Source organism: Echinops telfairi, unplaced genomic scaffold (assembly GCF_000313985.2).
Source record: "Echinops telfairi isolate 266 unplaced genomic scaffold, ASM31398v2 ScPeMD7_7436;HRSCAF=8474, whole genome shotgun sequence".
Lineage (NCBI taxonomy): Eukaryota > Metazoa > Chordata > Mammalia > Afrosoricida > Tenrecidae > Echinops > Echinops telfairi.
Genome location: NW_022111336.1, coordinates 497,487 through 509,953, shown reverse-complemented (window position 1 = coordinate 509,953; position 12,467 = coordinate 497,487). Strand labels below are relative to the sequence as shown.

At 39.4% G+C, this 12,467-nt stretch overlaps 1 protein-coding gene and 1 pseudogene across 1 annotated transcript in view; both read right to left on the bottom strand.

Annotated features, from left to right (window-relative positions):
- Positions 1 to 12,467, bottom strand: part of LOC101638954 (interleukin-1 receptor accessory protein-like 1) — a 1,156,451-nt gene that overhangs the window by 923,415 nt on the left and 220,569 nt on the right. The window lies entirely within an intron of this gene.
- Positions 4,179 to 4,305, bottom strand: LOC115872678 (annotated as a pseudogene).

Below are 12,467 nucleotides of genomic sequence, written 5' to 3'. Positions count from 1 at the left end.
AGGAAAGGTGTAATAAAAGTTGTTACATGACTATCATGCTGGCATGGATTCAGTAATACAAGTGTATACATAATCTGATTGTGGGAAAAATATTGATATAGCCTAATAAGAGTAATTTCTCAATATATAACTTTCACAATCTCTAAACGATGTAAATCAGCCATCCTCTTTCTAGAAATCTATCTGTATTAGTCAGAATTTTCAGATAGTTCCCAAGATTTTCACCAAATGTGCAATTCCCTGCCCTTAGGTCCTGTGAATATGATGGGATAGCACTCCCATGATTAGGTTACGTTACATTGCAGTTTGTGAAGGGATTTTTCCCCGTATCACAAAGGTTGTTTGGGTTGGTTTTAAGTAAATAAAATGAGAGATTACTGTGAGTGGGTCTGACCGAACCTGGTGAGTCTTTTTGAAAAAAATGTAAAGATTAGAGACAGAAGAAGACTGAGAAAGCCAAAGTTGCTTTGAAAAATCAAACTGTAATGTTATAGAAAGAGCAATATGGTGGGGAAAGGTGGACAGCTTCTATGAACTGATAACCTCTGTTTTACATCTGAGGAAAACTACGCTTTGCCAACAATCACAAGAACATGAAAGAGGCTCTGTAGCTCACATATGACCCCCAGCCTCAGGCAATACCTTGCTTGCAGCATGGAGAGACCCTAAGCAAAGGGCCCAGCAACACCATGCCCATACATGTAGCCCATCGAATAGAAATAATAAATCTGTGTTGCTTTCAGCTTCTAAATTTGTGGTACTGTATATACTCGAGTATCAGCCGACCTGAATATCAGCCCAGGCACCTAATTTTACCTCAAAAACTGCATTAAAAATGTGCTGAAAAACTTGGCTTATACGCAAGTATATATGGTAATTTGTAACTCAGAAATAACTAACCTTAAAGAAACAATAAGTCCAAATAGAGATATATGCAAACAAATGTTTATGAAAGCATTATTAAATTATATAATTAGTAATATAGAACTATTGAATGAAACTATAGGAACATATATAAAATGACTTAGGTTTTACACATGTTTTTGAAGAAGTTAATCCCTTTGGAAAATAATTACAATAAAATATTAAGAAATAAAAGCAGAGTTCAATGTCATAGTATTATTATGGATAATACGAATATAGTTATACAATGACTAAAATGAACTACAGCAGCATATAAAGTCATCTTTGCTATAATAAGTTAATTATATTGATTTGCCTTTTCTATATATTGTTTTTACATTTTAAAAATCAAAGAATACACACTACTTTTTATAAATGTATCTACCTGTATTTGTTTCTTTTAAAAATTCTTCCCAAAATATTTGGAGCAAATTTATCTCAAAGAGTTTTTAAAAATTAGATTATTTACCAAAATTTAATTGTACAAGTAAAAAATACACATTTCTAAATTTAAGACCACTGTACTAAACATTTTATCACTAAAGCAATGTCCAGTCTTCTCAGCTATGTGATTCACTTTAAAGAATCACTTAAGAAAAATGACAACACTGAAAGTGGATGAACAGAAACTCATACACACTTGTTACTTAGTCTGTTTAAAAGACTCATTAAATTGTTCCCAGTATATGGTAAGAGATTCCTCTTGACCCCCTTAGGCTCAGTGATGAGCTGCTAACACCAAGGTCAGTGGTTCAAATCCATCAGCTGTTCTTCTGAAGAAGGATGAGCCTATGGGGCTCCTGTGAAGATGTATAATTTGTGAGACAGAATCGACTCAATGGCTGCTTTTTATTTGTTTGTTTGTTTTTTAGTATATAATAACCCCTAAGAAAATACAGTTAGTGGATAACTGAAAAAAAGAAATGTATTCTGTAGAAGAGACTTGTTCAAAAATGCACTTAATTCACCATCATGGAGGCAATACTAACTCATGGTGACTCTATAAAACAGAGTAGAACTGCCACAGTGGGTTTCTGAGACTAACTCTTTACTGGAGTAGAAGTTTTATCTTTTGTCCTTGTAGCAGCTGGTAGTTTCAAACTGCTGACCTTTTAGTTTACAGCCAAATATGTAACCACTATGCCACCATGGCTCCTTATAAATGCATCCATGTAATATATACTGCTTTCACTGTTATTTATGGGTGAAAGTTTATAAGGCAAATCAGTTTGCCATTCAAAGCGTATACACATTTTATTTTGTGATATTAGTTGCATTTCCCTCGATGTAACAGCACTCTCTCCAGTACCTCCCTGGACTTCTTATTTCTAGGCATCCTTCATTCCTGCCACTTACTGCCTTTGGGGCTTTGTTTTTGAGCAAATGTTGCCCTTTTCGCCTTGTATGGTTGCTTGTTCTGAGTAGCATGTCCCTCAAAGGTGTTACAGTTCACTTTATAGGCTTGTCTGTTGCTTGACTCCAATGTGATCCCCCAGGGACAGGTTCAGCTCCAGGTTTGAATGATGCATAAGGTCTCAGGAGTCCTACTAGGCCCTGTCGGATCAGTTAAGCCTGATCAGTTTTATAACTTTAAGTTTTTAAAACATTTGTCTCCCACTCGGTCCAAGACTTTCTGATGGGAGTAGTCAGTGGCAGTAGCTAGGTACCTTTAAGGACAAAGTGTGAGATTCTATAGTGAGCAAAAGGGATTACTGGATAGCCTTTCAATGGAACATTGTAAACTCTGGGACTATGTGAGCACATGCGAATACCAAGCCAGGGTATTTAAAGTCATGCTATATGCATGTAAAAGTAGGACATTGACTAAGGAAGAACAAAGAAGAACCGATACATGTATATGATGGGGCTGGTGACGAATAGTGAAAGCAGCATGAACTTCAACAGAACAATGAAATGTGTCTTGGAAGAAGTACAGCCAGAGTGCTCATTAGAAGTAAGGATGGCGAGACTTATCTTGCAAACTTTGGACATATTGTAAGGAGAGACTGGTCCCGGGAGAAGGACATCATGCTTTGGTAAAATAAAGGGGCAGCAAAACAAACAAAAAAGAAAGACCATGTACAAGTTGGATTGACCCAGTGGCTGCAACAATGGGCTCAGATGTAAGGACAATTGTGAAGTTGACAGTGTTGCATTCTTTTGTACACAGGGTCACTATGAGTTGGAATAGACAACTCTGTAAATATAAAAGGTAAAGGTAAAAGTCAACCTCAGGAAAACAGAGAGCAACATGAGTAATTCTTGACCACCAAGATATAAAATGCAACTAATTATTGTTCTATGGATAGACCTATTATGACAAATAGGTGGAGCTGTGAGTCAGGCAATAGGCTGCTCACTCTAAGCTCTGAGTCAAACTCACCAGCCACTCTGGGGCAGAAAAATGAGGCTGTCTATTCCCATAATAACGTACAACCTCAAACCCGTATCTGGAACTGCTATGAGTGGAAGAGACTTGGTTACAGTGGATTGGGCTTTTGTTTCGTTTTCTTACCGCATATAAATGTGTGCTTCATAGACATTTATTTTGGACCTATTTGTGACATCTTTTGAAGTCCCATTGTTATAGGCTCTGTGTCAATCAAATCCATTGAACATGTTGCTCTTTTTCGATGACTCTTTACTTTCCTAAGCATGGTATCCTTCTCCAGGAACTGGTCTCTTGTGATAACATGTCCAACACTTTTAAGTGAGGATGTGCATCTTCCAAGACAGCTCTGTTCTTCTGACAAGCTATGTATATCCAATATTCATCACCAACATGATCATTCATATGTATTGAGGCTTCCTTATTCAATGCCCAACTTTCACATGCATATGAAGCAGTTGAAAATGCTATGATTATGGGTAAGGTGCAAGTTTTTTCTCAAAATAACACCTTATTCTGTAAAATTTTAAGGACATCTTAGCAGCAGATTTGCCCAATACAATGCATTCTTTGATTACTTGACTACAACTTCCATGAGCACTGATTGTAGATAAGAGCAAAATGAAAACTCTGTAGGTGGTTTCCCAGGCTATACAATTTTTATGGGAGCAAACCGCCTCATTTTTCATTAGATAGTGGATTTGAACCAACAACCTTATGGCTAGCAGTCCAACCCTTACCTGACAGTGCCACGAGGGCTCCTTCAATTAATTGTTGAGCTAAAAAACTAATAAGTTAAACATTAATTAATTTTGAGCTAAAAAATGACATGTTCATTTGATATCTTTATGAGAGTCATAATTTTATCTTTTTAAAAATGTTTTCCCCAGGTACCAGTGACTGGCCTAGGGAGGCTGCTGAAAAGGAACAGCCCCCATGCATACATCACAGTATTGCTCTGACCCATTGCCATCCACTGGAAAGCTGTACCTGAACAATAGCAACCACAGGGCATCGTATCTTTATCCTCAAAGAATATACAGTATATACTCAAGTATAAGCCGAGTTTTTCAGCATATTTTAATGCAGTTTTTGTGGTAAAATTAGGTGCCTCGGTGGATCTTCGGATCAACTTATACTCGAGTATATATGGTATATTAATATATTAAAATTGGCTTAATCAAACTATGCTCTCATCAGGGCATAATATCATGGAGTTTTAACCAGAAACCAGGTGAATAACAATACAAAGAGACTTTCAGGGCAGCAAAATAAGAGATCTATAGAATGACCAAAGTCAATGGTCAAGACATCCTCATCAACAAGCACAATTAAATGTAGCTCAAGACACTAGGGCTTGTCTCCATTTAAGTAAGATACCCTGTTTCCCCGAAAGTAAGACATCCCCTGAAAATAAGACCTACTTACAATTTTGCCTCTCGCTGAACTATAAGGTTTCCCCCCAGAAAATAAGACCTCCCTGAAAATAAGGCCCCCCGAAGCTACCGTAACTCTGGACTCTGGACCATAGTGGCGGGCACCATGACGCAGCTCACTGTTTGCGGCAGCACAGGTGGAGGAGACAGGAAGTGCGAGGTCTCTTTTAATAAAACAATAAATGTGTACCGTATTCTTCTTCATGGAAAAATAAGACATCCCTGAAAATAAGACCTAGCACATCTTTGAGAGCAAAAATTAATATAAGACACTGTCTTATTTTGGGGGGGTAAAGGGTAGAAGAACTACCCATCTTATGGAGGATGGTGATTGGTGCACAGATTCCTAGAAAACATGTGTGATCATCCATGGCAGAGCCTAGAGTCTTAAAAAAGTTTAGAAACGTATGGCCAAGAGTTTCCTCAGGTAGTCAACAATCGCTTAGGAAATTCCTGGCACTAGCTGATGATGGTGTGTGCTGTTGAGCTGAATCTAAATCATAGACACCATGTGGCAGAGCAGAGCTGCCCCACAGGGTTTCCTGGGCTAAAATCTTTATGCGAACAGATTGGCATGTCTGTTTGCTCATGGAGCTGCTGGTGGGTACTAACTGCTGCCAACCTTTGGGGTTAATAGTTGAGCACTTAGCCACTGCACTCTCAAAGCTCCTGTGGCATCAGCTGATATTTGTCTCAGAAACCAGATCCGAATTACAAAATGAATGTGGTTATGAGCATTATTCAGGCCCAGCTCAACTTCCTAACATAAGAATATTCTTGGACAAATTACCAATACCGAAAAAAAAATAGTATTATCTGCATGCCTCAGTTACCTCATCTGTAAAATGGGCAGAATAATAGGCTCTACCTCAGAGAACCACTGTGAAAATCAAAGTTAATCATGCATGATTAGCCATACACATTGGTGCCTAGTTGGTTCTGCATTATCCTTTATTGTTACAAACCATAGAATATGTAGAGTGCTTAACTGATAAACCCTTCAGTGAATGAGCACAGAGAATTCCTGTGTTATTTTTAATGGAATGTTTGTACCAAAATCAGTTATTATTCAGGTATTATTATGCACTGACTTTTTATACAGAACCATTCCAAACTTAACCTACTGGGAATTCTTGGGGATACAGAAGAGACTCAGCCAATGCCAGAAAAATCTGTGAAAGTCAACACAGCTCATACTTATTTGGTGACAGGAAAAATCCAGTAAATGGATGAACCTGACCCGCTGAAATGGAAAGTGCACTGTGCAGTAGAATCGAGAGCATAAATAAAGACAATTCGCAGTTTCCATCTGTCACTTTTCTAATTCACCTTTCTTACTCCTCCCATATTATCATCCCCTCCACTGTAATTCCAGCTGCAAAAGCTAATACCAATGAAATATTTGGGGGGGAGGGAGGGTGGGGTGTGGTGCCAGAGTCAGCAGATTGGATAAGGCAAGTGACAGAGGCAGGGAGGGAAAGCAAGCACACGCCTTCATCACTCTTAGGGCTGCAAACATGATCCTGGCTGGGCAGATTGGCTCTCCTTTGTGAGTTTTTCCTGCCAGTATATTTTAAAGAGGGTTAGGTAAATCAGACCCTTATCACCTTTTTCTGTGTTTAAAATTAACATAGTGAAGAAACTTCCAATTCTCAAGGAAATAGGGGGCGGGGAGGGTGGATTTATGTTCTTTCAAGCTCCAGTACGCGATAATTGCTGTATATAGCAACAAGGAGCCCTAGTGGTACAGTCGAGTAAGTGTTGGACTGCTAACCTCAAGGTCAATGGTACAAATTCACCAGCTGTTTCGACAGAGAAGTTGAGGCATCCTGCTCCCGTAAAGACTGACAGCCTCACTGATCCTATCTATGAGTCAATGGCCGTGGGTTAATGATTTGAGTGTAGCAAGGAGCTTTACAAACATTCACTTTCCACTTTAATTCTACCTGCATATAGCCCAACCAACTTGTAAGAAAGGAGGTGGTATGGTCAACTCAAGAGACAGGATGGATTCCAGTCCAAACTTTCTTTCAGACATCAAGAGAGCGTACATATATGGGATGGGTATGGCACGGTTCCCTACTTACAGAATGGAACTTTCCTGGGGAGAAGAAAGCAGGGCACCCAAGCTGATCCACAACTGGTTAGAGGTTTTCATGGTGTTGGAGGGGTGATGACAAACCGAGGGTTCCTTTCTGTGAGCAGGGGCTTTCATGGTTTGGATCACCCAGCGGACCAAGAGAGAGAGCACCTGGGCTTTCTCATCAGCTTGACCACATGTGAGACACTGGGAAGAAGAAGAAAGTCTGAGGCTTAGAAGCTCTATCGGACATCAAAAAGTCAGATGTCTTTTTACGGAGGTGGCAGTGGAAGAACAGCTTAGGCAGTGAACTTCAACCTTAGCAGCATGCGGAGCTCACGTGAGGCCCGTTCACCCGTACCTATGAGCCGCGTGATGCCAAAGTCCCTGGTTCTTGAACCACGCTTTGAGAAACTGATGTCTAGGCAATGCTATTTTTAAAGTGCCCAGGGGATTTGTAGTGCTGCCAACATTGAGAAGCACAGATCAATAATAGGGTTTTCTAACCCTGGAATGGTTAGAAATGGTCACATTTGGGGCTGGATAATTCTTTGCAAACATGTTCCTAGCTAGGTTGATTTGCTCTCCTTTGTGAGTGGATCTGTCCTAGTTTAACAGCATCCATAATGGCAACATTGTCTTAACCGTGACCAGCAAGAATGTCTCCAGACATTGCCAAACCATGGCTGGCACCCCCAGGGCACTGGTGACAATAATTAACTCTTTTTAAAACCACTACACTTCTAAGGCCAGAGACACAGCAGAACTAGTTACCCATTATGGAGGGGCTTAGTAATTGCCATGGTAACTAAATGAAAATGTGAGCGAGCACCACTGAAGCTGCCAGCAAAAGGACCATGAGCATTTGTCGCAGGCATAAATGGGTCATGGAATCCTCTTAAAAAGGGGAAAGCAATGGGGGTTGGGGGACAATATTTTCATTCATTTTAAAATAACTATTAAAAATCACAATAATGAATATATTTGTAGTAGATAGAATGATGTCTTCCAGCGATGCGCATAGAATCTGTGAATCCATGACAAAACGGACTTTACGGATCGTGAGATGGGGAAAATTAGATTGGGCCCACCCTGATAATCCAGAGCAAAGACTCTTTCCGAAGGCCACACATCTATGACATTAGGCTCTATGTCTTCTCTTGAAACAAATTCAATCAATCAATCATAAATACAATAGTTCTGACAACTAGGATGCCAATAGATGCATAAACCAGGGTAGAAATGATCCATATTCAAAGACTTAGCTGCAGACATTATTAAGAAATAGTTCTGAAGTGTTTGCAAAGTCAGGGCATGCAGTGAACCTCTCTTCTGTGGATTTCAACTGAGGAGTTGTGGTAGTTACTCATTGAGAACATTTTCTCTACCTAAGGCTCCTATTGATCACCGTGGCTGCACTATCTCCTCAAAGAGAATGCAAACAGCATCGTATGGGTCTGATCTTATCTGTTTGCTTTTTAGCTTTCCAGGATTTAATATATCTCTCCTAATGTGGAACCTTCTCTAGCATAGTCTTCTCATCAAATCTGGAAATTGTTCAAACCCTCCACAAGTCCAGAAGGTCACGAGTAAATCACCACTTGGTGGCCACTGCTCTTTAAAATGTATCCAGCCTTTATGCATATCATCCTGTGCTTTGATCCCATAATGGGTATGTAAATGAATTGGCCAACATATGCAGTACACATCACTAGATATGAAAATATTGAAGAAAGAACAATGAACAAAAAACAGGCCAAGACCCTTCAAGCTTACTTTCTTATGAGGTAAACACCTAAGTAATATCTTTAGGTTAATTATGAGGGGAAAAGAATAAAAATAAATTCACCAGCAAGAAGAGTTACTAAAGCATTGAGGGTTGGTAGTGATGAAAACTGAAATCAAAGTTCACTACCAGGTTGGACCCCAGAATAAAGGTGTATTGTGTTACTTTTAACTGCGAAGAGGGAGTCTAGGGGATTTCAAAGTTTTAGAGGATACTATGAAAACATTTTCTGGCTTGTACACTTTAAATGTGAAACCCATGTAGTGCAGAAATCAAAATAGGATTCAGGATGGAGGACTTGGACTACAACATGATCAAATCAAATGAAGAATTAAAAGGGCGAACAAAGAATCACCAAAAATAAATGAGAAAGTAATGAGGTGGGGGAAAAAGCAGGAGAACCTGTTTTTAGATGAAAGTTTTAGTCAACTAGGTGAGATTATATAAAGGATGCTGGCCTGGTGAAAATTAAGACTTGGTCACTGGATTTGGGTAGCAGAGTTCCTAAGTAATGGTAGCCTCTCCATTTGTGGGACTATAAATCTCATTAGATTGGGCTAAGAAGGGTTGGAAAGTGAAATAGTGACAAAGTACCATAGCCTTAAGGTTTGGGTTTTTGTTTGTTTGTTTGTTTCTTTCTTTCTTTCTTTCTTAAGATATGTGAAAAACAACTGTTATATTTTTATGTTTACGGTAACAATCTCATATTGAGAGAGATGCAGACTATTGAAGGAGCAAAGTCTTTGAGAAGCACGTGGAAAACATTAACATAAGGGTTGTCTTTCGATAGTACCAGAGAGAGCTCATCTACTTACTCTAAATGGAAGGATAGGCTGGTGGATCCCGTGGTAGAAGTGCACACTTGTTCTATTCCAAAACATCCATTAAAAATGTAATTAAGTGGAAGAAAAGGCAAGGTAAACTTCACACAACTACATACCAAAGATATGGAAAAAGAAGAAGAGGGTTAAAGACAGGGAAGTATATATAACAGCCTTTTCGGAAGGTGACAAAGCGAATAAAAGTTGTGCACTACGGGAGATATTTGATCATAAAGACGAAGTCTGAAAGAAAACAGTGGTTTACTTCAGCAAAGCTACTTGGTTGACCGTGTGGAACAGGCAGATCAGAGTTATTTTCAAATGAATAACAGAAAAATAGAGGCCAGGATTTAATAGGTTCTCTTAGTGTTGGGTCATGCAATGACACTTATTCAACATATTTACTGAGAAAATCATCAGAGAAGCTGGACTATGTGAAGAAGAATTTCATATCAGGATTGGAGAAAGGTCTATTAGCAACACAACCTTGCTTGCTGAAAATGAGGAGGACTTGAAGCACTTGCAGACGAAGATCAAGGATCACAGCCGTCAGTCTGGATTACAACTCAATGTAACCGAGACCAAAATCCTCACAATGGGGCCAATACTAACATCCTGATAAATGGACGAAAGATTGAAGTTGCCACGGATTTTGGTCTTGCTTGGATCCACAGTCACTGTTCTTGTCATGGAAGCATCAGTCAAGATGTCTGTTGCACGAGACCTCTTTAACCAGTTGAAAAGTAGGACTTCGAGGACTAAGGTGTGCCTGACCCAAGTCATGATATTTTCAATGGCCTCATATGCATGTAAAAAGTTGGACACTGAATAAGGAAGAATGAAGAAGAACTGGTGCATCTGAATTATGGTGTTGGTGAAGAATATTGAAAATACCATGCACTGCCAAAGAAAAAACAAATCTGTCCCGGAAGAAGTATGGCCAGAATGCTTTTCAGAAGAAAGGATGGCAAGACTTTGCCTCATGCACATAGGACATGTCGTCAGGAGAGAACAATCTCTGGAGAAAGGCACCATGCTTGGAAAAGTAGAGGGGCAGCAAATAAAAGAGGAATGCGCTCGATTCGATGGACTGACACAATGGCTTTAACAACGGGCTCAAGCATGATAAAAACCCTGTGGTTGGCGCAGGGCCAGGTGGTGTTTTCTGCTGTTTTACATAGAGTGACTATGGGTTGCAACAGACTCGACAGCACCTAGCAACAACAACATTACCGTGGTAGAACCATAATTTTGTTCAGATGGCATAGACTTGAAAACGTAATATTGAACTAAGTGGAAACTGACTTGGTTCAAGGAGTCTCATAGAATGGTTTCATGATGAAGATTAAAAAGCAGACGTAATTTAACAGATTGAAAACAGCCAGCTTCCTTGGGCTGCACGTGTTTTAACTTCCCAGGCAATATATTAGTTATGTGTACTTAAATGTTTTCAGGCGCTATGGGGTCTAACTACCCTCACATTTCCTGGCTGGTAGCTATGTAATCTATGTTAACTTCAATGCAAGATATGGCCTTGACATTCCAATTTAACAGGATTTACAACTTGTTCTTGGGGAAATTGGCACAATTTAAAACTCCAATAGACATTATTGCAATAATGGCAGCAGAAAACCCAATTTTCAGAAACCTATGGGCTTTAAGGAAAATAAATCAAAAAATACTTTCTCATCAACATCATGCAGAGAACCATGTCCCCAGCTATTCACTAGAAAAAATATGTACCTGAAACGTTCTAGGGGGCACTATGATAAAGAACAGCACTGCTAACACCATCCATAATAGCAGGATCTCCCCTCCCTGTTGAGGACATTTCTCCACAGACTCATCAATTCCTCTGCTCTCCATCTACAGTAATGAAATGCTTTGACCCAAAGGGGAAACAGCCCTCTTAATCCGGTGTTGTCAGTACCAGTAAAAACTATTGCCTTTTGCCCAGTATTGAACATTAATCTTCTCTAGTTCTTTCTGACAGTTAACCTAGGTTTCTCCGGCAAGTCTCATCCCTTTTGACTACTTAGTGATCATTAACCCTGACTCACATTAACTTTATTTTGTTTTGTTTTTTTACATGAGAGATATATTAACTCTTGCTTTTAAACCTTAATTCTCTAACACAGAAGTCTTACAAAACATCCAGTCTGCGTAGGGATGCTGGAGGCTGTCCTTGGAAGGCATTACCCAAGATCATTCTATTAACACAGCCCCACAAGCACCTTTGTGTCTCAGAATTGCTACATCAAAGGATGTGACAGGTTTGAGAAAATTCCAATTCCACATCTATTCTCTGTTATACACACTTGGCTCCATCCCATTCTTAATTTTTCAGGCCATGACACTTAATATTTAATTCATGGTGACTGACACTGCCATAGAAATTTGTTTGCAACTAATATATTCCAGAAACTACTATCATGTATTCTTTCTCTCCTATTTTCTCGCTTCAACTTTCTCTCCTAGACACTGTTTGTTGAAAATATGCTGGGTTGACTATTTTCCTGCCAAACACTGCAGATTCTAATTAAATAACTCAGAGAAAAGCAGTCATAACAAAAAATTTTAAATTTCAAGTTCTTGGGAATTCAACGGTTTCTAGTCGGGATGGTGTAAACTTCCGGTGGCCTCTGGGAAGAGACAGGACGGCATAATGAAAAGCCAGCTGCCCTTAGTGGCCTATGTCCTGGGGCTTGAATCCCAGCTATGTGACTTCAGGGAAATAAGTTCATATCCTGAAACTGATTTTCTTGACAAGATGGGAAACACAATAAGAACCTTGCCTATCTCAAAACACTCTGCAAGGTAAAATATTACCCGGATTTTCGTTGTGCCTATCCAGCTTTCCATGTGCGGCATACTAACACTGGACCCTGGCCGCAAAATGCTATTTTGTACAAGCATCATGCCTCTGAATACGGAAATGGATTCTCACTGTATCTTCCCATTTCCCAAGAGACCTGACATGATACGCTCACTTTGAAAATGGGGAATCTGAGGGCAAATCATTTTTAATACGATGACTTTAAAAGATACAGAG